Source organism: Trichomycterus rosablanca, chromosome 13 (assembly GCF_030014385.1).
Source record: "Trichomycterus rosablanca isolate fTriRos1 chromosome 13, fTriRos1.hap1, whole genome shotgun sequence".
Classification (NCBI taxonomy): domain Eukaryota; kingdom Metazoa; phylum Chordata; class Actinopteri; order Siluriformes; family Trichomycteridae; genus Trichomycterus; species Trichomycterus rosablanca.
In genome coordinates this window covers 31,262,632-31,290,268 of record NC_086000.1, presented here as the reverse complement: position 1 = coordinate 31,290,268, position 27,637 = coordinate 31,262,632, and the positions used below count along the sequence as shown (strand labels likewise).

General features: G+C 40.4%; 1 protein-coding gene across 3 annotated transcripts in view; it reads left to right on the top strand.

The window, feature by feature from the left end:
- Positions 1-27,637, top strand: part of daam2 (dishevelled associated activator of morphogenesis 2) — a 176,575-nt gene that overhangs the window by 18,918 nt on the left and 130,020 nt on the right. Inside the window, exon 1 of one of the 3 annotated variants that reach the window (XM_063007177.1) lies at positions 25,695-26,014. The exons of the other annotated variants lie outside the window; for them this stretch is intronic. The gene's annotated coding sequence lies outside the window, so the exon portion shown is untranslated. Of the gene's footprint in view, positions 1-25,694; positions 26,015-27,637 lie in introns of those variants that run through there. 3 annotated transcript variants of the gene reach the window in all.

The window sequence follows — 27,637 nt, the reverse complement described above, 5'->3', positions numbered from 1 at the left end:
TGAGTGGATCAGACACAGCAGTGCTGCTGGAGTTTTTAAACACCTTCCTATCACTGCTGGACTGAGAATAGTCCACCAACCAAAAATATCTAGCCAACAGCACCCTGTACGCAGCGTCCTGTGACCACTGATGAAGGTCTAGAAGATGACCAACTCAAACAGCAGCAATAGATGAGCGATCGTCTCTGACTTTACATCTACAAGGTGCACCAACTAGGTAGGAGTGTCTAATAGAGTGGACAGTGAGTGGACACGGTATTTAAAAACTCCAGCAGTGCTGCTGTGTCTGATCCACTCATACCAGCACAACACACACTAACACACCACCACCATGTCATTGTCACTGCAGTGCTGAGAATCATCCACCACCTAAATAATACCTGCTCTGTGATGGTCCTGTGGGGTCCTGACCATTGATGAACAGCATGAAAGGGGTTAACAAAGCATGCAGAGTAACAGATGGACTACAGTCAGTAATTGTAGAACTTCACAGTGCTTCTATATGGTATGTAGAGCTGATAAAATGGACAGTGACTGTAGAAACAAGGAGGTGGTTTAATGTTATGGCTGATCAGTGTATAGTGAATTAATGTGAAAGATAAGTGTTAGAATTCTATAGTCATCACAATCTGAATTATTAAGCCTCTATATACTAGCGCTGCTTGTGTTTTTGTTTGACACATTCCAGTTATTTATCTCTCTTTCCAGCACATTTGGCTTTAAAAACACTTCTATGAAAGGCAGAGTGACAAAATGTTCCTAGAACACTAGAATACACAAATTTAGAACAGAGATATTTATCATAAAGACATTTGGCTAAAGTTTAAGAAGGAAAGATACATGATTGAAAGCAGTTTTGCACTTCACTAAATTTTAGGGCAGTCTTTTAGCAGCTGGTGTTAAATCATCTTTATGTCTTTGTTTAGACTTGCAACATCCACGTGATTTAGAAATGTTTTGTGGAGACTTCAGTATTTGGTAAAAACTGGTTGAGAAATGATGAAATAGATTGTTAAATACAGTATGGCTGCACATTTTCAGTACCACATGCTGTGTGAACAGCTTCATAATTTTTTCCCATGAAGAGATATTAGTTGGATGCGGCTGCTTTATGTGAATCCAAATGGATTCAGTAGACCTACGGTCCATTAGTACCTGGCAGAATGGAAAAGGGGGACGAAATGGGTTGTTGCCTCTTAATGACCTTTGTATTTAAATGACCAGGAAATCCAGCAGTGTGATCCAAAGTTCTTCTTGTGATCATCCAGCATTGGCCATCTGCACAAGATCTATGCAAGACAGTAAGCAAACCTTATAAATCCTTCCAATAAATTAAGTTTGACACCCGATTTTCAGTCTCGATCACTAAAACTCAGCTGGGATGTAAGCAAAATTAAAACAGAAATCTGGAAATGGGGCCACATTTTTGAAGTCCAGAGGGTCAGCTGTACAATGTTATTTTATTTTTGCAGTCCCCCAGTGTACAGGGTCCTGACATTGCCCCACACTGCACTGTGTTGGAATTTTCCCACAATCAAACAAATAAACAATATCCCTGAGAGAGCCTGCCCCATTCCCTGAGTCTTTCCCATGGGCTCGGCTCGGCTCGGCTTCTTCCTGCAGCCCCACTGAACATCCGCAATCCAGCTTTAAAAACTTAAGCTTTCAAGTACTAAAAAAATAGATCTATTTAAAAACACCAGAAGACCTGAAAAAAAAAACCTGATAAAAATGCATTGTAGTTTGCAGAAATTTTGGAATTGTGTTATTACTGGCTCTTGACATTTGATTCCATAATCACGTGATCTCAGCTGCTAATGATCCAAAATGGGTCACAGACTGAAGATGACTTTTTAGTAAAACTTTGTCTGTGTTTCCTGTGGTTGTTCTGCCATTGTGGGTTAAATTTACATCATCAAGTTCTACATAATCTGTCAAAGATATCATGCTGTATACACATAGAGACCATACAGACATGATTGGCTGTGTCTGAGAAGGTGTACTAAAGGCCTCAGCATACTTTATGAGGAGACAACGTTCGTCTGGCTTCGGTGACCAATGTGATGTAATTGTGGAGAAAACGAACAACCCGGACGCCGCGCAGTGGCTTCGCTTGCCCTGTCGCACACATGGAAGCTGGACGAACTCCGCGGACGGCGTCACTCTGTGACAACGCCTGTGATTCATCGGTAAAAAAAGAGGCGTGCCATGAAAACAAACACAGATTTTGAGGAGCGTCTCAACTGTGATCATCGGTAGTGTGTCCGAATACGTAGTATTCATTAAACAGTACGCGAAAAGTACCTGGATAATCTACTGCTTGGGCAGCATTTTTTGGTTATGCAAACACAGCACACTTGCATACGGAAAGAGCTTACTTCTGTACCGGCCAAGCAGTGCGCACCACCTCTAATTAAGAACATACATTTTAAGTATGTGATTTCGGACGCAACCATCGTTCTTCCGGTAGTCATGGAACTTAACATCATAAATGTCACAGCGTCACCTGCAGCTGTGGAGCAGACACGACAGGCAAAGCAAAACAAAACCGCTGGAAGTATGCCAGCTTGTAAGCTCGCAAAGATGCGTTCGGCTTCGTGCAACGCTCGCGACTTTAGTTACACAGGAAGTATGCGGAGGCCTTAAACCTTGTGATGGATCGATGCTCTGAGTGCTTTCCAAACCGAACCCACCTAGATTTTATAAGAAGGCCACTTCTCATGAAGGATATTCAAGGACTGATTCCTTAATCAAGCTTTGGTTGACTTGGAAGTGTGTTTGGGATTATTGGCTGGAAAGTTCATTTGTCACCAAGGTTCAGTTCACCACAAGGGTTGTGTGTATTGTAGAGTCCGACCATGAAACCCTTGGTTGTTAAGTGATCTTATGGTATTGCCTGTATCGGGTCGTTCTGTAAGTCTATTGCAGTAACACAGGGGTTCTCTTCGTTGTCCTGATGAGATGCACCATAAGTTTAGAACTTTTGGACGTTACTTCCAATGATGTCTCTAGGAATGCTTTAAGTCTTGTAAAGTTAGGGTTTGTTGTCAGCTTTTGTAACAGCCCCCTAGATGTCACCATGGTTGTAACACACCTTGAACACTGGAATCTCTGGGCGATGTCTATACAACACATCACAGTGGAAGCAAATTAAGGATCACTTAAGTCTTTTTCATGGAATGCATTGTACCACAGCACATAGCGTTGGCTCAGCACATCTCTGGTTCCTTGAGTTTGCTCCTTGCCATTCTGTTTGATGCAGCAGGTCTAATAAAGGAGGTTTTTATGCGCCTCATAAAAAAATCTAAAACCTTGGGAAAAGACATTGATAGCAGTACGACTCAGCTGGAATTCCTCTAGCTTTTCAGCACTGTTATAATGCTCTAGTAGAAATCAGAAATCTAAAAATCTCCTCAGACCATTAGCTAAGCTCAGGGGTGATGGGGAGATGGAGATCTTAATGCAGCGTAAAACTGTAGGGAATGTCTAAGCACTACAGGTTTACTTTGGCTTACCTTTACCAAAATAGCCATGAAATGAGAGAAGGATATTCAATGAAAAATATTTTGCGTTTTTGTCGTTTAAATATGAGCTGCTCTAATGTTCAGGTTGAAGGATTTGCCTTTTGGCGTATGAAGCATTATTAGTTTGTTTTTTAGCATTATTGCTCGGATGTGTTCTTTGGGGGAATTTTATCTCTGAAGAATCTGGAGTTTAACTCTTTGGAAGACTTCCTGTAAGGCATGGGTATACCCAGGTGTACTTTCACTTGCGTAATAACTTCATTTAAAGTATGCTAGGGTATTTTATTTTGGGACAGTGAGACTACATGGGTAAAATGAAAGTTTAACTTGATGTTTATGACACTAGCATAATTCAACATTCTAAACAATGAAAACCTTTTAATTAAGACAGGAAAGTAAAATATGCATGGTCTAGCTTTTATGTGAAGCATGGTAGTCTGAAAATCAATCAATTACTTGTCTTAACCTGTTTAAACACATATTAGTCTTCATCAGCCTTTACTGTGTTTAAGGTCAAGGAAATACACCGACCAGGCATAACTTTATAACCACTGACCGGTGAAGTGAACACTGATTATCTCTTCATCACGGCACCTGTTAGTGGGTGGGATATTTTAGGCACCAAATTAACATTTTATCCTCAAAGTTGATGTTAGAAGCAGGAAAAATGGGCAAGCGTAAGGATTTAAGTGAGTTTGACAAGGACCAAATTGTGATGGCTAGACGACTGGGTCAGAGCATCTCCAGAACTGCAGCTCTTGTGGGGTGTTCCCGCCTGCAGTGGTCAGTATCTATCAAAAGTGGTCCAAGGAAGGAATAGTGGTAAACCAGCGACAGGGTTATGGGCGGCCGAGGCTCATTGATGCACGTGGGGAGCGAAGGCAACAGACGAGCTATTAGTAGTTCAAATTGCTGAAGAAGTTAATGCTGGTTCTGATAGAAAGGTGTCAGAATACACAGTGCATCACAGTTGCAGGGCTATTTTGGCAGCAAAAGGGGGACAAGCCTTGTACCTTGAGCTGAATGCTTGTAATGAAGTAATGTTCAAGTTAAGTACTAAAACACATTAACCTCCTGAGATCCACAGACCCACCAGTGGAACCAAAATTGCCATTATTCCCTTGGTTTTAGAACAAGATGTCCAACAATCTCATGGGCAGACATCCAAATTTCCTCCCAATGTTCCAATGTCTTCTATTTTGCAGATCTTCAGAGTATCTGTAATATTAGGCAAACATAACCCAAGTAAACATAAAATACTTTTTTGAAAGGTTAAATATTTTAATAGAAAGGAAAAATGCGGTTCAGCCCTGAATTGTCCTATGTAAAAAGTAATTGCCTTTTTAGTTAATAAATCAACCAGTTAATTATATTCAATCGACAGTTTTACAAGCCACACCCAGGAATGATTACTGCCAAACCTGTTGAATATAAACATAATTTAAATAGAACCTGTCTGGCATGGTGAAGCAGGTTAGAAGATCTCAGCACAAAAAGCAGCACATAAGGCCGCATTCTAAAGAGAGTAATCAAGTCAAAGTCCTGACTTGAATCCTATTGAGATGCTATGGCACAACCTTCAATGGGCAGTTCGGGCTCAAAAACGCTTTAATGTAGCCAAATTTAATCGATTCTGCAAAAAAAGTGGTTCATAATTCCTCCACAGTGATGTTACGGGCTTGTTGCAAGTTATCACAGGCATTTGATTGCAGTTTTTACTGCCAAGGGTGGCACAACCAGTTATTAGGATTAGTGTGCAATAAATTTTTCACATTGGTGATAAAGGTTTTTAAAAAATCATAAAATCATAAACCATAAACCATAAACCATAAATCTTTATCTTCAGCAAAAGCTGTGTTTTGTGTCTCGCTCATTCACTCTCTTAACCGCTTATTCAATCAGGGTCGCCGGGGGTGCTGGAGCCTATCCCAGGTTTTCAAGGTTCAGTATCTCCAATGAACCTGACTGCATGTTTTTGGACTGTGGGAGGAAACCGGAGCCCCCGGAGGAAACCCACACAGACATGAGGAGAACATGCAAACTCCGCAGGACCCAGGACCTTCTTGCTGTGAGGCGACAGTGCTACCCACCAAGCCACCGTGCCACCCGGAATTAAGAATCTGAAATAATTAAATGTGACATTAGCAAAAATAGAAAATTGGTGGTGAAGGCAAATACTTTTTACAGCACTTTAATATATATGGATTTACATGTATGCCAAAGTGATGACAGTTTTCAAACTGTGGTATGAATGGCGTTGATGGAACTTGAAGCTTTTCCAGTTAAAACACCTGAGTAATGTAAAAAAGTAAGTATAATTGATTTTGATATTTCTATTATAATTGAATCAGTATATTTAATATAATAATACTTTTCAGGCTACACTTACACCACACTACACTACAACCATTAATCACATGTTATTTCCAGATCTCAATAGTTTTTAAGGCCTATTATTTTTGCTAGCTCTGGGGAGACTGTATGACATCTGAATTTAATCTCACCACAGAAAGCATGTTGATGCTGGCTAGCATTAAAACTTGCATAGATTGGACAGCACTAATTGCAAAATGAATGTGATTCTGTGAGATTACTTAAATGGAGCACTCTAACGTTTTGGTCAGCGGTGATACTTGGTCTGAAACAGGCGTGTCAAACTCATTTTCAAAGGACCTATTGTAACGTGTCCTGCTGTGATTGCAGTCTGTCTTTTAAGTCTTGGACAATTTGTCGTTTTTTTTTTGGAGGCTAAACTCTTGTGTTTTGTGTCAAAATGCCAAATTTATACTGTATATAAATATATATATATTTACCACAGACACGGCCTCATAAAACAAGAGACGTACCGTTTTTTCTTCCTAAAGCTTGTATTCACTTTCCCATCTTTTATTAAATTACCTCCTTCTGCTTTAAATGTTCTCTTCTTGTACATTTTGGGATTATTTGTAAATAGTTCTCAACATCACTTGTTAAAAAATCGCCTCAGTGATGTGGAAACATTGCCATCTAGTGGGGGGATGCGGTCACTTTGCGGGTCACAAAATCGGCATGCATTGTGGGAGATGCAGTTTATGTACCATTTTACAGTGTATTTTACGACAATCATACATCTTTTAAGCTCTCGCGGGCCACACAAAATGATGTGCCACAGGCCTTGAGCTTGACACATCTGAGGATCAGTGCCTTAAAGTACAAAGAAAGAGATATGAAATACTAAGCAGTGCTAAGCTAAGTATATTACATGATGATAAGTGTCTATCATTCACATTTAATGTCTTGCCGAGGGCTTTGTTTTACATTTGTGAGTGGGGTAAAGGACACAAATTACATCTGCAAATGCTGATGACTAAAAAAACAAGTGCTTCATGTTTTTTCTTCAGGCATCTTGATGCTTTCACAGAGCACTTATCTTCACCATTATTTAGAAAAGAAAACATTTTAAACCAAACAGTTTGTGCAGCAGAATGATCGCTCTCATTTTTGCTTTTGTCTCTAGCAAGTTTGAAATGATGTTGCTACTGTGCTGTTAGGGTGCTGCTAATGTTCTGTTGATTGAAGCGTACCATTCCTTTGCCACAGCCATTAGGAATTCTGTTAGGAATGTCATTTAGTGGGGTGTCACCTGGGGTCTTTCTTCAAGAAGCATGTGACTGCTTCAGAAAGTGTTTCATTTACTGGATCGGATATCGGAAGGAAAAAAAATTTGTAATCCGATCTGATACTGTTGCTTAATGTAAATAACACTTAATGTAAATAAGGCCATTGTTTGTGTGTAAAGCAAATAACACATGAAGATACATTCCAACAAAGTGCCGTTTATTGCCAGCTCACTCGCCAACTGCCGTAACAAAGTGCATCTTGATGACATCATTAACATGTGCCACTGATCTACAACTCGTCCGCAACAGCCATTCAGAAATTAAAACACACTGAACTACTTCAACTTTTAGCATTTTAAAAAAGCGTCTACTACTGCCACATCTAAAAACACTGTTTAAACACAATTAAAATTGCTTTATAAATGATAAATCGCTCACCTGATCTCCCGGCTTGGAGATCTCTCACATCCTCAACGATTAATCCATTAGTGTTATGAAATAAAACAAACTACACCGTTTCCCGTTTAGCCACAGACGTCCTCTTCAAAATCCAACAGGGTTTAATAATCTAAAAACGTGACAGGAATTTAACGGAAAATTTTAACTGTGTTAATTCTAATTGGTCCATCGTTATTGATTGACATCCACATCTTTCAATTGTAGACACTTTGGACGACACGCCGTAAAGCGAGATGTGTCACATGAACGACAGCTCGAACGTAAGTGAAACCAAAAATGCTGCTAAATGTTGTGTGTAAAAGTGAAAATAAAAACAGCAGTTTTGCATAAGTGTGATGTTGTAGGTTCTGTATTTATTCCTTTAGAATATTTGTTTTACAGTCTGTGCATTGTTATTTAGATAGCTAGTTTAACCATGGTGCATTCAGATGTGTTATTACTGCTTAGTTGTTTGAAAGGAGAAATGACGGTATCGGATTGGTATCGGTATTGACAGATACTCAATTTACAGTATCGGTATCGGACATGAAAAAAGGGGTATCGAGCCAGCCCTAGTAAATATACAAAATAATCTAATAACTGCAAATTATGTGGATGCCTGATCATGAGCTTGTTGGGCATTCCATTTCAAAACTGTAGTCATTAATATGAAGCCCCCCCTTCCCCAGTTTGGACTATAACCTTTTTTTAATCTTTTAGGAACAGCTTAACTGGGGAATTGTGAGCATTTAGTCGAACAAGCATTTATGAGGTTAGGTGTTGATGTTGAATGAAAATACCTGGCTCCTACATAATGGTCCACTTCATCCTAAAGGTGTTTGAACATTAGTTTAAGAGAGGGAGTGCCTTGTGCTAATATAATGCAGGAAAATGGTATTCTATTCCACTGGCTAAAATAATTAAAGCCAACTCAATTTTTTTACCAGAGTAAAGTGCTTCACTTTAGCCCAGAGGGCAAAGTAACCAAAGCAAAGTAGACAGTCATTTTAAAAAGGCTATGCTTTAAATTCAGCACATGTAAACTGTGTCAGGTTTGGTTCTGATGTGCGTAGCAGTGGTCGATTGAATTAATTGACGATGAATAAATCAATGAAGAATTAGTGATCGACTTCAGTTGGTCTTGTCTAATCTCCAATTCTGCTGGACTCCTGCAGCCCCAACCCTCTCATCACATTAACCCACATTACACCCTCCCTCTGACAGACCCCTTCTTATTCGCCCATACATTTTTGGTTTTGCACATGAGACCAGTCTCACGCACTGAGAGTCACACACTAATCTCAGTATTCCTCTGCTTTCTGTACAGGTGCCTTAGTCTGTTAACCAGGGTCCTTACACAGCATCAAAGACCCCACACCTTTTTTAAAGCTGGTGTTTTCCCACCCAGCAGACTAGTGGCCAACTGTCTTTGCTGCAGGCACTGCCAATTGCCAATAAATAAATAAATAACTACATTTGGTTGTTGGAATAATTAGTGAATGCATTTTTTTTATTTACAAAGTCTAACCTGTACTTTTATTGGCACCCTGGCATTAGGGTGGTTTGCTGCCAGGTTGCTTGGGCAACATGCTGTTTTACATAAACACTGAGGTGTTTATCTTAGCCGTGGCTTTGGAAGCTGATAATTTTATGCTTTTTATCTGTCAGCTGATGGTCGACAGGCGGCACACTGAGCAAGTGAATCAGAAGTGACGTTTCTGCTTTCCTTCACACCTTCAGCACAACCAGGCTTTTAAAAAGAAGCTTTTTAATAATTTAACATAATAGTGGTTTGATGTGGAAAAATAATGACTGAAACTGTATTCACGGTGTAACTGAGTTGTGAGATGAGTGAGGGATTGATTGAACAGTTTAACACATTGATCGATGATCACATTAATGGATGATGAACATTAATGCTACTGATTTTTCTGCTGGTTGTGGTGGGAGCAGAGTCCAGAGACTTAGTCTAGGCTTAAAGCCAACCGAGACCTGTACTGTGTTGGCATTACCATAAGTTTGACCTTATCTATATTCACAGCCTTCTGTTATGATTGAACTTGTTCCAGTTCTCCAAAAATATTGTTTCAGATTAGTGGTATGTGCAAGATACCGATCATGAGCTGCTGATAATCATTATATTTTTGAGATAGACAGATTACCAGAGGTGGTAAAAAAATGTGAGTGTGGAATGTGGAATGTGAGTTTCCCAACCAATTTTGTTCTTTTTAATGACATGGCTTCACTGTTTTGTTGGTGCATATCTATTATAATATTTATTGTAATTTTACCACTATGATTGGACATATGCAGTACTGTAAAGGTGTTTAGTTTATATAGCAACAATTAAAGGCAACTCAATATTGCTTAATTTAATGAATATTTAATGCTTTTTAATGTGTTTAAGGGCCATTAAACACAAATACACAAAAATGTATTTTTTTGTATCCATTTTATCAGCTTCACTTACCATATAGAAGCACTTTGTAGTTCTACAATTACTGACTGTAGTCCATCTGTTTCTCTGCATACTTTTTTTAGCCCCCTTTCATGCTGTTCTTCAATGGTCAGGACCCCCACAGGACCACTACAGAGCAGGTATTATTTAGGTGGTGGATCATTCTCAGCACTGCAGTGACACTGACATGATGGTGGTGTGTTAGTGTGTGTTGTGCTGGTATGGGTGGATAAGACACAGCAATGCTGATGGGGTTTTTAAACACCTCACTGTCACTGCTGGACTGAGAATAGTCCACCAACCAAAAATATCCAGCCAACAGCGCCCCGTGGGCAGCGTCCTGTGACCACTGATGAAGGTCTAGAAGATGACCAACTCAAACAGCAGCAGTAAATGAGCAATTGTCTCTGACTTCACATTTACAAGGTAGATCAACTAGGTAGGAGTGTTTAATAGAGTGGACAGTGAGTGGACACAGTATTTAAAAACTCCAGCAGCACTGCTGTGTCTGATCCACTCATACCAGCACAACACACACTAACACACCACCACCATGTCATTGTTACTGCAATGCTGAGAATGATCCACCACCTAAATAATACCTACTCTGTAGTGGTCCTGTAGGGGTCCTAAACATTAAAGAACAGGGTGAAAGCAGGCTAAAAAAGTATGTGGAAAAACAGATGGACTACAATCAGCAATTGTAGAACTTCAAAGTGCTTTTATATGGTAAGTGGAGCTGATAAAATGGACAGTGAGTGTAGAAACAAGGGGGTTTAATGTTGGCTGATCAGTGTGTATATGACAAATTAAGGCCTTCTATTCTATTCTATGCACCACATAGTCGAATAGTAATAGCATTGCACATGTATGACTGTTGTACTATGCTACTTATATTAAATCATTTAGTTGATGGTTGCGAGCAAATGCAATTTCTAATGTTAACAGTTTCTCTTTGGCACGTTTTATTTAAATGTATATTTATACAGGTCTGATTTGACCCTTTTAATGTAGATGATTTGTTCATTAGTGAATCTGCTGGCTTTAAATACATTATATCAAATGAACTTGGAGCTTGTCTGTCTATCTTTGAATTGTACTGTGTATTAGTTATGCAGGACCGTAATACAAAGTTGAATTGTATAGAACACTGAGGTATAAAATGTATTACATTTACAGAACTTTGCTCCTTATATATTTGTATGTGTTTATGATTATGTTTAAGTATTTACATTACCACCATATGTCATGAAAGTGTGGAATGTATTATATTGTTGTGATTTGTTCATTTCAAAAGAAAAAGATGGGGACCAATGATCCACTGTTGTGACCCCTAATAGAAACGGCTTATCGTCTCTGACTTTACATCTACAAGGTGGACCAACTAGGTAGGAGTGTCTAATAGAGTGGACAGTGAGTGGACACGGTGTTTAAAAACTCCAGCAGCGCTGCTGTGTCTGATCCACTCATACCAGCACAACACACACTAACACTGTGTTGTGTGTAACAGTGCTGAGAATCATCCACCACTTAAATAATACCTGCTCTTTGGTGGTCCTGTGGGGGTCCTGACCATTGAAGAACAGGGTGAAAGCAGGCTAAAAAAAAGTATGTAGAGAAACAGATGGACTACAGTCAGTAATTGTAGAACTACAGAGTGCTTCTATATATTAACTGGAGCTGATAAAATGGACAGTGAGTGTAGAAACAAGGAGGTGGTTTTAATATTATGGCTGATCAGTGTATGTATTTTAACTTATAAGTTTCAGTTCTTTCTAAGATCCTCTGAGTTTTGTTTTAGTATCTTTAATAATTACTTGCTTGTTGTTAGTTGTTACTTTTTTAGGTGAGGCACAGCTTGTTGCCTAGCAGCAGTTAAGCATGCATTTTCTTGTTTTAATAATATCTACAGAGACATTAGAGTTCTACTTAGTTTCATTCTGGCTTCAGCTTTTATGGTTAAAAATGAATTTTGGTGTTTGTAGTTGTCTTGTCTTGCCTTTTAATAGGAGCTGCTCATTCCTGCCACCCTCACTCAACCGCACCCTAATCAGTTCTGGACCGGTTCCATCACTGCTGGCATTTCAGCATTAGTAATCTTGAAATTCATCCAAAATGGAAAGGTGGGGGTTCTGTTTGTGTGTTCGTAATGTGTTTTGAAATGCTAGATATGAAATATTTTAGTGGGAATTTAGAGAAAAAATTGGAGCAGTTTTAAAGCAAAAGTGGGTGGTTCAGTGTCGCCTCACAGCAAGAAGGTTTAGGGTTCGATTCCTAGGTGGGGCGAACATGCAAACTCTGTGTGGAGTTTGCATGTTCTCTGCGTGTCTGCGTGGGTTTTCTTCCGGGAACTCCGGTTTCCTCCCACAGTACAAAGACATGCAAGTGAGGTGAATTAAAGATACAAAATTGCCCATGACTGTGTTTGACATTAAAAACTTGAACTGATGGATCTTGTGTAACCAGTAACTACCTGTCATGTCATGAATGTAACCAAAGTGTGTAAAATATGATGTTGAAATCCTAATAGAATAAAATTTAAAGCAAAAGTTAAGACTTGAACAGTCTGTGCACATCACACGTCAACATGTTGTGTAATATTAACTTCAACCTCAAAGCAAATCCACCCAGTTGCCTTGGTGACATAAATGATCTCTGAATCAACAGGATGAGCGAGAAATGTATGCTGTCTATATACACTGATGAGGAATAACATTATGACCACCTTCCTAATATTGTGTCGGTCCCCCTTTTGCTGCCAAAACAGCCCTGACCCGTCGAGGCATGGACTCCACTAGACCCCTGAAGGTGTGCTGTAGTATCTGGCACCAAGATGTTAGCAGCAGATTAACTCCTTTAACTCCTGTAAGTTGTGAGGTGGGGCGTCCATGGATCGGACTTGTTTGTCCAGCACATCCCACAGATGCTCAATTGGATTGAGATCTGGGGAATTTGGAGGCCAAGTCAACACCTCAAACTCATTGTTGTGCTCCTCAAATAATTCCTGAAGCATTTTTGCTTTGTGGCAGGGCGCATCATCCTGCTGAAAGAGGCCACAGCCATGAGGGAATACCGTTTCCATGAAAGGGTGTACATGGTCTGCAACAATGCTTAGGTAGGTGCTACGTGTCAAAGTAACATCCACATGGATGGCAGGACCCAAGGTTTCCCAGCAGAACGTCGCCCAAAGCATCACACTGCCTCCGCCAGCTTGCCTTCTTCCCATAGTGCATCCTGGTGCCATGTGTTCCCCAGGTAAGCGACGCACACGCACCCGGCCATCCACGTGATGTAAAAGAAAATGTGATTCATCAGACCTGGCCACCTTCTTCCATTGCTCTGTGGTCCAGTTCCGATGCTCACGTGCTCATTGTTGGCGCTTTCGGCACCCTGATTGGTCTGCAGCTATGCAGCCCCATACGCAACAAACTGTGATGCACTGTGTATTCTGACACCTTTCTATCAGAACCAGCATTAACTTCTTCAGCAATTTGAGCTACAGTAGCTCGTCTGTTGGATCGGACCACACGGGCCAGCCTTCGCTCCCCACGTGCATCAATGAGCCTTGGCCGCCCATGACTCTGTCACCACTGTTCCCTCATTTGACCACTTTTGATAGATACTGACCACTGCAGACCGGGAACACCCCACAAGAGCTGCAGTTTTGGAGATGCTCTGACCCAGTCGTCTAGTCATCACAATTTGGCCTAATAATAATGATCTTTAGTTTAATATTTTCAGACTATGGTGCTGATTTCAAAAACAAAGTCAAACTTTCCTCAGAAGCTCATTATACTTGACTCACTCAAACAGTCGGTTAGTATTTTCTACACCAGCACTTTACATTTCAGAGAAGTGAGCCAGACCTCCCTCAGCAGGCACTTACCCAATTTTTCACGGCTCCAAAGACAGGACCACATGTGCTTTGATTTTCATGGTAAAAATGGTCAGGCGTGTAATCCTTAGCACAGGTCAAGCACTGATCTTCGACCCTGACTTTGAATTTCACATGGTCGGTCATGTCCTGCTCTTATGTGGACAAGCAAGAACGACTGGTTAGCCAGATGGAAACCTGAACATTAGATTATGTACTCCAGGTTGGGCGTAACGGTGGCTTGGTGCGTAGCTCTGTCGCCTCACAGCAAGAAGGTCCTGGGTTCGATTCTCAGGTGTAGCGGTCCGGGTCCTTTCTGTGTGGAGTTTGCATGTTCTCCCTGTGTCTGCTTGGGTATCCTCCAGGCGCAAGTGAGGTGAATTGGAGATACAAAATTGTCCATGACTGTGTTTGACATTAAACTTGAACTGATGAATCTAGTGTAACCTGTGCTGTCATGAAAGTAACCACAGTGTGTAAAACATGATGTTAAAATTCTTAGTCGTATCCAATTACCCAATTGCATTACGCTTACTCTCAACTAATGCTGATCTCCACTCCTGATTGAGGAGAGCGAGACTGACACACTCCCTGCACGTGTGCAGTAGCCGACTGCATCTTTGCACCTGCACGAGGTGAGTTCATATGCAGATGAGCTTTGTGTACGGAGAGCCACACCCTGATCAATGCATTATCCCTCGTCTCGTGCAGGCGCCATCAATCAGCCAGCAGAGGTTGTAATTGCATCAGTTATGAGTTCCCTATCCGGCGTGCTGCCCTGTATGAACAACAGCCAATCATTGCTCATGTAGCTGCCCAGCCCAGTCGGATGGCAGAGCTGAGTTTTGAACCGACGAGTTTGAAATGTCAGCTCTGGTGTGCTGGCGTGTTTTACTGCTGCGCCACCTGAGCGGCCATGAATTTAAAATTAATTAATTAACTAAAATTCTAATAAATAATAAGTAAGTAAATGAATTATTTTCTATTCTTTTTTTTTAATGCATTTTTTCCTCCAGTTTTCTTCCCAATCTAGTCATATCCAATTACCTGACAATTGTTGGGCTTCGGTCACACTCCCAGACATAACCAATTATGTCAATGTTAATGTCCAGCTGGCTGATGGCACCACTGTGGTTCGAACCTGCAGTATCCTGTATAGTGGTGGTGGGTGACACAGTGGTCTGTTACCACTATGTTTAGCCTGAGTGCCCTGTTTGACTCTATTTTCTTCCTAAATGTAGACTCCAAGTGAAGCTTAATTGTCTTAACTTTTGTTTGTAAAGAAAACAAAGGCTAGTGAGTTTAGCCGTGAGTCTCTGGGGAAATGTTGAGACTCCATCTGACTGCTTTAGAACAGATTGTTCTTGTTTTTTTCTGAAGATAAACAGGAAGTGTGTTTGTTTAGCTTTAAAAGGGTAGACTAATGGAATGAAGGATCACTTTAGATGAAGTCACATATCGGCATGTGAAGAATTTATCTCCCTCTTTAACACAGATTGCAGCTCCTTAGTAAAGTAGACATATTTCATTTAGGTTTAGCTTGGGGTCTGTCTCTGTTTTTAAAAGTAGTACCTTTAACAGACCTTTTTTGGTCTGGAATGGTATCGTAGGAATAACACAAGTCTTTAAGTCCATAATCAGCAATTAAAAGATCTGTTTTCTTCATTTTGTTAATGTTGGACTATCATGATGATACTAAACTGTTTTTCTCTGACTTGTAAACACATTGCTGAGATGTTTCCAACTGACAACTGTTTACAGATCTGCTTCCTTAGCGGAAACCCAGTATAAACACTTCCTACTTGTTCTCAGCCGTGTGACCGGTGAAAGTGAATATGTCTGTCGCAGCCTCAGTATTTCTTCATGCCCACATGCAGTTAAAGACATGGATCATTAACCGAGCCTGATGGTCACGCAGAGGGTCACACAGGTCACCATCTGAGCCGTGCACCTGTTTTTTAACTCGGGTCACACAGAAGACGACTTGCAGATGTGGCATCGGGTCTGTGCCGACACCCAGCCTTGAACCTGGATCAGTTTCCCACTCGACTATCCAGGAATCGTATATTGTGCAGGTTTTGATTTATAGGCTTTGATATGGAGCTCAGTAAAGAACGTTTGTCCACATGGAACAGTTCAGATGTTACAAGACTGTGTGTTTTTACTGCACTAATAAAATAACCTTGTTAAAGTTCACGGCCAGTAAGTGGCTCCTTTACAGTGTCTGTGAAACCCATTGATTACTGGTATGTCCGTCGTGCTGTTTGACCTGTGTAGCTGGATCAGAAATCTAACTGGTCTAAGTTGACATACAGGTATAAGTGGCATGTATGTGAGATTTGGTTATTTATCAGAAACGATGCACACTTATTAGCAAAATGTTATCATGCCAGTGTTAACCAACTGGCTGATTTTTAGTTGTAGGTACTGAAGGCTGAAAGCACATCTTTAAATGTAAGTTTATGTGCAATTTACATAACTGCATCTCTGAATTTTTGCCTGTTTTATTGTTTTAAGAGCAAACCTTCATTCACATGATGGATAAAAACTGCTTTTTTTTTTTTTAATTAAGCCGTGTTTGGTAGTCGAATTCCTGTTATTTTTGACAAATGATAATTTTGTCAGATTTGTGCTGTTGGACAAATCGTTCTTGAAGGATACAACAGAAGTCTATTCAGTACACGCAGTGCAATCACTGACTGACAGACCAGACAGGAGTGTTAACCAAACGCTACATGTGTACTTCTACTAGGGTGATTTGGGGCACCAGCAAAATGAATAATGAAGATTGGCAGGTGAAGGTCATTTAATCTAACAGCAGGCCAGAGGTTGGCAACTGCCTACTGTTTTCACGCATGTGTGAACTAAGTAACAAGTAGGTTTTTGACAGACACGACAGTTAATGCATCTCGGATGTAATAATTCTGTTATCCTTTGTTAACTATAAAGAGTTTATTTACTGTCAGCATCTATCTTTTATTGACTTATAAATTTAGTCATTTTTTGTTGTGTTTAATTCCTTCTGACATTCTCCTGCTGACATTGTCAGAGGTCTACAAACTGTCATGCTCCCACTCCAGCAAGCACACAGCCATCAATCGCTTCTTTTCACCTATAAGGAGGGGTCTGACGGAGTGCACTTTTGTGTACAGAGATCCAGACACCTCCATCTGTTATTAACTACTCATTTTTTATCAACTGCCCTTTTTGAAAACCTCACTTGGTGGGTACAAGGATAATGCAATGTGATTTGCATATGTGACTACAGCTGGTGACTTATCTGACTCCTGTATAACTAGGGCTAGTTTAATTGCTCACAATATGAGCCACAATCACTGAAATGAGAAAGTCTTGGGAGCTCTGTACAGATCTCAGAAAGAGGATTATATACTATCAACATTTAGGAAGATCACTTTGGGCTAAGCAACTTTTGGTTTCAATGTAATTTTGTAATTTGTAAAACTATCATCCCCAAGTATATGGAACTTTAAACTATCAACAGGAACAGGGCAAAAATTCTTAGCAAATCAGACTACAGTTAAACTTCCCAAAGTCCTAAACTTGAAGGGCCTATCAAGAATGTATGCTCTGTATTAAAATGTCTATAGCACAAAAACAGTTAGATTTTTTTATAAAAACCAACCAGATATGTTAGAGCTAAGTGAGTTATGTGTCCTGTATACATTATTTTAAGGTTTCATATTCTTAGAAAAACCCTCATAGTTAACTCATATGTATGTAAACTTGATAACACAACTTATAAATTCTTAAAGCTTTTTAAAAAGACAGGGTCATTTCTGGTGTTATCATGTATACACAATGTAGTAAAATTCATATTGGCACATTGGATTCCCCTTTATACTGGTTTGGCATGCATTCCCAGTGATGTGTGAGTGCTCAGGCCTTGTTTCTGTCTATCATAGCATAACACAGGGCTCAGTGCTGGGTCCTGAGAGGAAAAGCACAGAGTGAAGAGCGATGCTCTGTCTGTTTTAGCCATTTTTGGGCCTGTTGATAAGTAGAGGTTAGAGTAGGTATACGGCTCTTGAGGTCTGTCTGTGAATGTCAGTGTCAGTTTACTTATTCTGCCATTTAAGAAAATTCTCCTGCCGTGCTTTACATTCTCAGCACTGTTACACATTGGACAGGGTTAAGGGATCATTGCTACTTTGGGCTCGTGACTCCATGGCTCATTTTTGCCTTTAAAGACAAGAGCTAAGAAAACTGGCCAGACTCTCACCAGTTTCCAGTAATTCCTAAAATGTTGTTAGCCATGCAGTTAATTATGGGTATTTAAAGTTTTGGTGCCCAAACCTGCTATTACAGAAAGAAACAGACTCTTTTATGTTTTATTGGGTGTAAGTTTCCATTTTTTCTTTGGATTATTGGGGAAAAAATGGCAAGAGATGAAAACAGAATAATGTTCAAAGTTAAGTCATGGACACATTTGATTTAAGGTATTTTTGCCCCGTCTACTACTTCACATTGCAAATTAAGCTGCATAAAGCTCGAGAGTCATCCAATAGTGCAGCTGCTTTGTTGCATTGACTTCATGTTACAGCTCTTTCTATCAGATTGCAGAAAAACCTAAATAAATAAAAATAGCTGTACATTTAGCAATGTGCGTCTGAGTTTTGTACAATTGTAGTGAAAAGTGTGGTATTTTGAGGGACGTTGAGTGATGTCTTAAAGAAACTACAAGGTTACTGTTAAAGTGCTGAATGAATAAAGAGGTGGGTCTTTATCCATTGTTTAAAACAGGGGTGCCCACACGTTCGTGGCTTGAGATCTACTATTTTAGTTGACAGGTCATCACGATCTACTTTTTAAAAAGGTTGGCCTCATCATTTTTCAAAAAAGCTTTGAAGCATCAGTTGCCTATACTGATATTCAGCATTACAGGGCAAGTGACTGAAAAATCCCACTAATCTTATTCTGATGATTTGCACTGAATGGTGTCAGCCAGGTTTATGTAGTCTGAACAGTAGCTGCTGATACCAAGTCTCAAGCAGGCTTCTAAGTGTTCATCAGTAAGGGTGGACCGATATTTAGATTTAATTATTTTTATGTGGGGAAAAGGCTGTTTCACACAAGTAGGTTGATCTAAAAATGCTGTCAAATATGTGGCACATTTTCTTATGTTTGGATATTTTACCTAATCCAGCAAGTTCCACAACTGTCCAGCAGAGGTGCTTGACTTTATATGAATGTCAGATTTTAGGGCTAGAATTTCTTCGTCAGCTTCTTCAACATATGAACGAATCAGCTGTCTTTGCAGTGTTCTTGCCCAAACAGAAACGGTTTTGGTTTCTTTGTGCCTGGTTGCGCACTTATCTTTACCAACAGTGGAGGTTACAAAAGGAAAATGCAACTGGCTACTGATGAATGAAAACTTTCAAGATTAGCGGTGCATTAGGCAAGCTGAAGTGTAGTCATGTTAACAAACCGCAAATTAAATAAACAGTGGCCACATTTCACGTCAATCACGTTGACCTGTTTGAATGAGGCGCGATCTACCAGCGTGCACTGTGCGATCATATTGGGCACCCCTGGTTTAAAAAAAAAAAAAAAACATAGTTGACAGTCCTGGGATGTTTACATCACCAAATGTGTGCTAAAACAGACATGTGGATTCTCATGCTTGTCTTTCCTAAGTTTAGTGGGCTGAGTCAAGTCGAGCCAGGCTTGGGGCTTAAAGCATAGACATTAGAAGTTGCAACAGGGCTTTTTGCTAGATTTGTGGTCTGTTTTCTCCTCAAAGTCAAGCATAATTCTCATAAGATTTAAATATGCATTAAGCAGGCCTATATATACAATAGGCCAATACAGGTAATGCAGCAATAAATAACGTCAAAGTGATAAGGTTAGACTGAACAAGGACCTGATAAGTAGTTATGCAGGAAATGGTTATAAACATTGTCAGACAGGGCAAAAACATTGCAAATCTTATTATTACTTTGGTAGAATACCTAAACCCAAAGGCTAAATAGTCTACATTTCTATGGAGGTCATGCTTCAAGTCCAGATACATTCACACCTCTTTTGCTCAAGGAGTGGACCTGCAGGTCAATCTCTGAACTTTTTCATGTTTGGTGGAACCAGACTCCTTTGGAAATAGCCAGATTTTGGCACTAATTTGCCTTTATATCAAAGGGAGACACTTGCTTGATCCCAGTACTTTACAGATCGTGGATCAGGTGCCAGATTTGCAAATTTCAGCACTATTGATAATGATTAATAGGATTTAGATTAGGACTCATAACAGGTCCCTTCATAACAGTCCATTGTTTTCTTCTTCTCTATTCTTTGATGCTCTCTGATGTGCGTGTCGGGTCGTTATCCTGCTGGAAGACCCATGACCCGCATCTGACTCACAGCTTTCTGACACTGGGCTGTACACTCCAAATGCCTTGATAATCTTCTGACTTCACTGTCCCTGGCTCTGATTTGTGCCTCCTTTGTAATTCATAGTAGATGTGGTGTATATTGTAATACAATGCCATGGTACCAATGTTTTCAGCCACTTCTCTAGCCAGTCAGAGTGAGTCCACTTTGACTGCTCGTGTCAGCACCCTAACCAGGGCAGTTGTAGCCTAGCGGTTAAGGTACTGGACTTGTAAGTAGAAGGTCGCTGGTTCAAAACCCACCACTGCCAGGTTGCCGCTGTTGGGCCCTTGAGCAAGACCCTTAACCCTCAATTGCTTAAACTGTATGCTGTATACTGTATACTGATTAAAGCATCTGCTACATGCTGAAAATTTAAATGTAACCAGACAACAGATTCACTATTTAAACAGCAATGAGAAGAAAACCTATCTACCCTTACCTCCCTATCGCACTGGCCAGGCCAATAACACAGCTGAGATTCAAACTTGGGAGTTCAAACTCTGCCTTAAGTTCCAGTAATGTAACATGGCCAAGTTTAGGATCATGTTCATACCGTACAATACCACACTTTCCATTTTTGTGCATAAGGCTTGTTTGGTGTTGCTTTTGGCTCTGCTGTATGTAACCTGTATAGCTGTCACACACACAGAGCTGTAATTATCTTCACTACAGCATGAGTTCACTGTGGTTGTTTGCAGGTTGTTGACGAGTTCTCTTGCTGTGTGGTTTTGACTTCTTTCTCTGTGGTCTTTCCACTGATCTTTCTGGATAACGGCAGGGTGTCGAAGATCACTCACTCTGCCCTTTCATTTTCTTTCAGTGTAAAATGCATGTTATAATAATAATGCTAAATGCAAAACATAACACACCCTTGATAGGAGGAATAGCTAGCACCACACACATATGCACCACAGTGCTTTTTCGAATTCTAGGGTTAGATGATTTCTATCTGACGTCCTGAAAATATATCAGTTATTTATATTTCAGTTCTGTCATTGCTGGCAGGGGGAGTCAAGAGGTTGTGTTTAAGAAACACTTTCTACATGTGGTAAATCACTGAAGTTTTAAAGGATGAGGTCAACCAAGGCAACAGTTGGGAGATAATCTGGGAGCTGGAATAATGAAGGAGTCTTTGGGGACTTTGAAGAATGCAACAATCCTCCTAAAAACAAGGGGATAGCAGAAAACAGTTAAAATAGCAGTGCTGGTTTTATTATGTATATCATATACACTGATCAGCCATAACATTAAAAACACCTCCTTGTTTCTACACTCACGCACTTTGTAGTTCTACAATTACTGACCGTAGTCCATCTGTTTCTCTGCATGCTTTGTTAGCCCCCTTCCATGCTGTTCTTCAATGGTCAGGACTCTCCCAGGACCACCACAGAGTAGGTATTATTTGGGTGGTGGATCATTCTCAGCACGGCAGTGACACTGACATGGGGGTGGTGTATTAGTGTGTGTTGTGCTGGTATGAGTGGATAAGACACAGTAGCGCTGCTGGAGTTTTTAAACACCTCACTGTCACTGCTGGACTGAGAATAGTCCACCAACCAAAAATATCCAGCCAACAGTGCCCCATGGGCAGCGTCCTGTGACCACTGATGGAGGTCTAGAACAGGGGTGGGCAATTAAATTTTCCAAGGGGCCACATAAGAAACTGTTACTGTTGTGGAGGGCCGGACCAATAAGGTGAACTTAATTCTGCTCAATATTAATTTGATCTCTTTATAAAAAGCAGTAAATTGTACAGTTCTAATAATCTGTTACTGTTTAGATGTTACAATCGGAAGAAGTAGGCAAAGTAAAAACATCAACATTATTTCACTATTTAATCAACTAATTTTCAAAAACAAATGTGAACAAAATGTGCAGGTTTTTAAACTTTACACTATTTTGACTGGAGTCTAATTTGCTGTTTTTCAGTCCTTTGTTATTGTTCGATATTCTTTTTAAAATCACAAAGCTGGTCCTGACTGCTTCATTTTTGGATGTGTTAAACCTAATAAAAAGTCATTATTGCTTTTGCAGTTTAGTTAGCGCAGCTTCAGGTGTGACGCTCCGCATCGTTCATGTTGTTGTATTCCTTAAACAGCGTTACATCTGACTTCAGTAAATAAATGCTTTAGAACTCCATGTCTTGCTAAAAACTCGACCGTCGCTATCAATCACACTCAGTTCTGTTCGCCCTGTGATGGTCCTGACCATTAAAGAACAGGGTGAAAGCTGGCTAAAAAAGTATGTAGAGAAACAGATGGACTACAGTCAGTAATCGTAGAACTACAAAGTGCTTCTATATGGTAAGTGGAGCTGATAAAATGGACAATGTGTGTAGAAACAAGGAGGTGGTTTTAATGTTATGGCTGATCGGTGTATGTGGTAAATTACACAAAGTTAAGTCATGGACACACATTTGATTTAAAGTATTTTTACCCCGTCTTCCAACTCGCATTGAAAATTAAGCTGCATAAAGCTCAAGAGTCGTCCAATAGTGCAGCTGCTTTGTTGCATTGACATCATGTTATAGCACTTCCTATCAGATTGCAGAAAAACCTAAATAAATAAAAATAGCTGTACATTTAGCAACGTGCAACTGTGAGTTTTTGTACAATTGTAGTGAAAATTTTGGTATTTTGAGGGACGTTGAGTGATGTCTTAAAGAAACTACAAGGTTACTGTTAAAGTGCTGAATGAATAAAGAGGTGGGTTTTTATCCATTGAAAAACATCATAGTCTTTTGGACAGTCCTGAGATGTTTACAGCTCACCAAATGTGTGCTAATACAGACATGTGGATTCTCATCCACCATGTCAGTGTCACTGCAGTGCTGAGAATGATCCACCACCTAAATAATACCTGCTCTTTGGTGGTCCTGTGGGGGTCCTGACCATTAAAGAACAGGGTGAAAGCTGGTTAAAAAAGTATGTAGAGAAACAGATGGACTACAGTCAGTAATTGTAGAACTACAAAGTGCTTCTATATGGTAAGTGGAGCTGATAAAATTGGCAATGTGTGTAGAAACAAGGAGGTGGTTTTAATGTTATGGCTGATCGGTGTATGTGGTAAATAAAGCTGATACTGACAGAAGTGTTGTTCATCTGTTATTCGTTTTTACATTAAATACAACAGGAGCATTACTGTAGAGTTAAGACTGACCATAATATTGAACCTTAAATAACTTGGACAAAAATATTAATTTACGTTTGGAATTCTGAATAAGGTAGTTTGATCCTCACTTGTTTAGCAAACCGTTCCAGCTCTCAAATTTGACCGACCCCATCTCCCAATAGCAAGTTCCAACACTTTCCCCAATGATTAATAGAATTAAGATCAAGAACTTGGAACGGGTCAGTTTAGAAAGGCCTATTGTTTTCTTCTTCTCTATTCTTTGATGCTTTCTGATGTGCGTGTCGGGTCGTTATCCTGCTGGAACACCCATGACCCGCATCTGACGCACAGCTTTCTGACACTGGGCTGTACACTCCAAATGCCTTGATAATCTTCTGACTTTACTGTCCCTGGCTCTGATTTGTGCTTTCTTCATGATTTATTGTAGATATGGTGTTCCCTTTAAAAAAATGAATTTTTTTTCCTCCTGTTGACATTAAGTCAGTGGGACTGTCCACAGCACGTTGTCCCAGAAGCACATTTAAGTCAGTGTCAGATTCAGTATTGAAAAGCAATAAGGAGAAAATTTATCCAACGTTACTGGGCCAATAACACAGCTGAGATTCAAACTCAGGAGTTCAAACTCTCCGCAGTAGTGAGCTAGCATATTAAACTGCCGCCTCAGCCAGGACCGTTAAAATAAAAAAGGAGAATAAGTATTTAGCGACAAATAAATAAAATGATATTTTGTTGCAAAGCCATTGTTGGAATGTAGAGGTTTGTGTTATCTATAGTAAGCAAATCGTTGTCCTATTCCAGTGTTGTGGTTTTTTTTTTTTTGGCCTATATATATTTATACACCGATCAGCCATAACATTAAAAGCACCTCCTTGTTTCTACACACATTGCCCATTTTATCAGCTCCACTTACCTTATAGAAGCACTTTGTAGTTCTACAATTACTGACTGTAGTCCATCTGTTTCTCTGCATGCTTTGTTAGCCCCCTTTCCTGCTGTTCTTCAATGGTCAGGACTCTCCCAGGACCACCACAGAGTAGGTATTATTTAGGTGGTGGATCATTCTCAGCACTGCAGTGACAATGACGTGGTGGTGGTGGTGTGTTAGTGTGTGTTGTGCTTGTATGAGTGGATCAGACACAACAGTGCTGGAAACGGAAAGGGGGCTAAAAAAGTATGTAGAGAAACAGATGGACCACAGTCAGTAATTGTAGAACTATAAACTGCTCCTATATGGTAAGTCTGCAATCTTCTTTGGTCCAAAAAACACGTGTGGACGGTGGTTCAGCTATAAAGGTATTAGACTATTGATAAGAGAGTTGCTGGTTCGATCCTCACAACTCCCAAGTTGCCACTGTTGGGCCCTGGAGCAAATACATCAACCCTCATTTGCCTGCATTGTATTCAGTCAAAGTTGTAAGTGGGTTCGGATAAAACAGCGTCTGTGAGTCGACTGGGAAAGCTGTTTGTTCTTGGACTTGTGAACAGGAAGGTCAGAGGTCGCTCAATGTCCCAGCTGCTTTTCTCTTTTAGCACCTTTTCCCATCTCCGTTTCCTTCATGACCTGAGCTGCTCTGTTGCGGTCAGACCAGATCATCTACACTAACCCTACGCCCCCCCCCCCTTTCCCCCCAAATGAAAACATTTGTCCTTGAATTGGTGGGTGTGAAAACCACTTCTTGCTGTGTTGCTTATTGCTTTAATTTGTGCCTTATGCATTTTCATGAGTAGCAGACATGTACACAGGGTGAGTCTTGAATTACTAATGGCACCCTGTGCTGCTGGCTTGGCAGACCTCTGTTTTATCATAATTGCCCTTAGGCCCTGGAGGGGCAAAGGTGGTGATGGTTATCTGATTCCCGTCTTAGAACATGCAGAAAGGGTGAAGTCCCAGTGGCTTGAACATAGCATGTCTGAAAAAAGCTTTGATCAATCAAGTTATCTGATTCTTACAAATTCACAAGTCACCAGCATGCATATGTAGACTGGATATTCCTTTTAAGGTGCTAGACCGTATGAGGAAGACTATGGACAGGAAAAGGAGTTCCTCCGGGTGTTCTGTGATCCCTAGCACATTTCCTTTGATGATTTGGGCTGGGGAATGTTCATAACTAGGGTGGTTATGGGAGGAGTAAAGGTTATAGGGAAGTGTAAGCTGTGAAGGGGTCACTTCCTTGCATCCTGTTCTCCTCTCATACAGCTTCATACATATCCACATGCGTGCTGTTATAATCTGAGCTCAGAAACCAGGAGTGGACCACGCAAGTAAGAGGGGCTCCAAAAAACCAGTGAGGGAGGGACATAGCAAAACCGAGGCGAAGAAGGAGGGAGCAATGTCAACAGCTCCAGTCCTTGTGCAGTCAGCTGAAACGCAGGCTCTGGCGCAGTAGCCGAGAGGAAAGTGGCAGCTCAGGCTGGGGCAGGAAAATCTCTGCATTCAAGTATTCCTCAAGTAAATTCTCCAGGCCGAAGACGGATCCACACTCAGCGGAAGGATTTTATAAATTAAAGAGCTTTGAAGTTTTACAGCAACGTTTAAAAGGTTCCTGGGTTCTTGCTCAGGGTACGAGTGAAGAATGCGAGATGAAAGATCTTTTAGAAAGTGGTGAGTACCCGTCCTGCAACTCGATCGCACTGTTGATGTCCGTGGTTTGCTGTGCTTGTAAGATGAGCTTCTCTGTGCAGACTCTTTATAACATGAGCCAGATGCATTTGGAGCTCGGAGGACTTTAAATAGAGCTGGTAAAGACCTCCGTGCGCTGGCATTTATTGTCAATAAAACAAGTGTTTAGAGAGCTTACCCCAGGAGCTTTGTAAATATGAATTGACACATTTGCCTTACAGCAAATAAATTATATAAGACTGGCATTAAATGTCCAACAAAACTGGCTTCTATGTGCCAACAAGATAATACAAGGTAATAAAATGCACATTTAATTGTACAGGCCTGTGTCAGTGGGGTGACACATTTAAGCTTACATCTTCTGCAACATCACTTTTTTTGGACCCTTGTTCTTCATCAAGACTTCATTACAATCACATAATTTTACTGTACAGTACATTTGTTGCTGTACATTTTCGGGCTTTTTAAAGGTCCCTGACTTTAGTTGTATCATTGCTGGGTTCATTTCATCTCTTAAAAACCGTCAGTAGGTGGATTGCCTCCTTTAAATAGCTTCTAGGTGCATTAATAATTAAATGTTTTTGAAACAGATTGGTACCCTAGTTTGGGTGTGTGGCTGACTTGGCTCTAGTGTTTCTGGGAATGGTTTTGGGCCCCACCACCTTGACCCTTAATGTTCTGTTGTATGGACCCTTGACACTGGGGTGACACATTTAAGCTTGCATCTAGACTTACATTTTTTTTAACCCTATTTACCCTTGTCCTCCAGCGAGACTTCATTACAATCACATAATTTTACTGTACAATACAATACATACAATACATTTGTTCCTGTACAAGGTCCTTGACTTCAGGCGTGTATTTGCTTTTTCATTCCATCTCTTAAAAACTGTCAGTAGGTGGATTGCCTTCTATAAATAGCCCCTAGATGTGTTAATAATGAAATGTTTTTGCAATAGATTGGTACCCTGGTTTGGGTGTGTGGCTCACTTGGCTCTAGTGTTTCTGGGAATGGTTTTGGGCCCCACCACCTTGACTCTTAACGTTCGGTTGTACGGACCCTTGACACTGGGGTGACACATTTAAGCTTGCATCTTTTGCAGCTTCACTTTTTTGGACCCTTGTTCTCCAGTGAGGGTACATTACGATCACAGAATTTTGCTGTACAGTACATTTGTTGCTGTACAGTTCCAGGCTTTTAAAGGGTCCTTGGCTTCAGTCGTGTCTTTGCTTGGTTCATTTCATCTCTTAAAAACTGTCAGTAGGTGGATTGCCTCCATTAAATAGCCCCAAGATGTATTAATAATTAAAGGTTTTTGCAGTATATTGGTACCCTATTTTGGGTCTATGATTGACTTGGCCCCAGTGTTTCTGGAAAAGGTTTTGGGCCCCACCACCTTGACTCAGCACTTTCTGTTGTACAGACCCTTGTCACTGGGGTGACACATTTATACTTACTTACAACCCTATCGATCCTTGTTCTCCAGCGCGGGTACATTACAATCACATAATCTCACTATACAATCCATGTGTTGCTGTTAGGGATGTAACGATACACTCTACCCACGATGCGATACGATTCACAATACTGGGTTCACGATATGA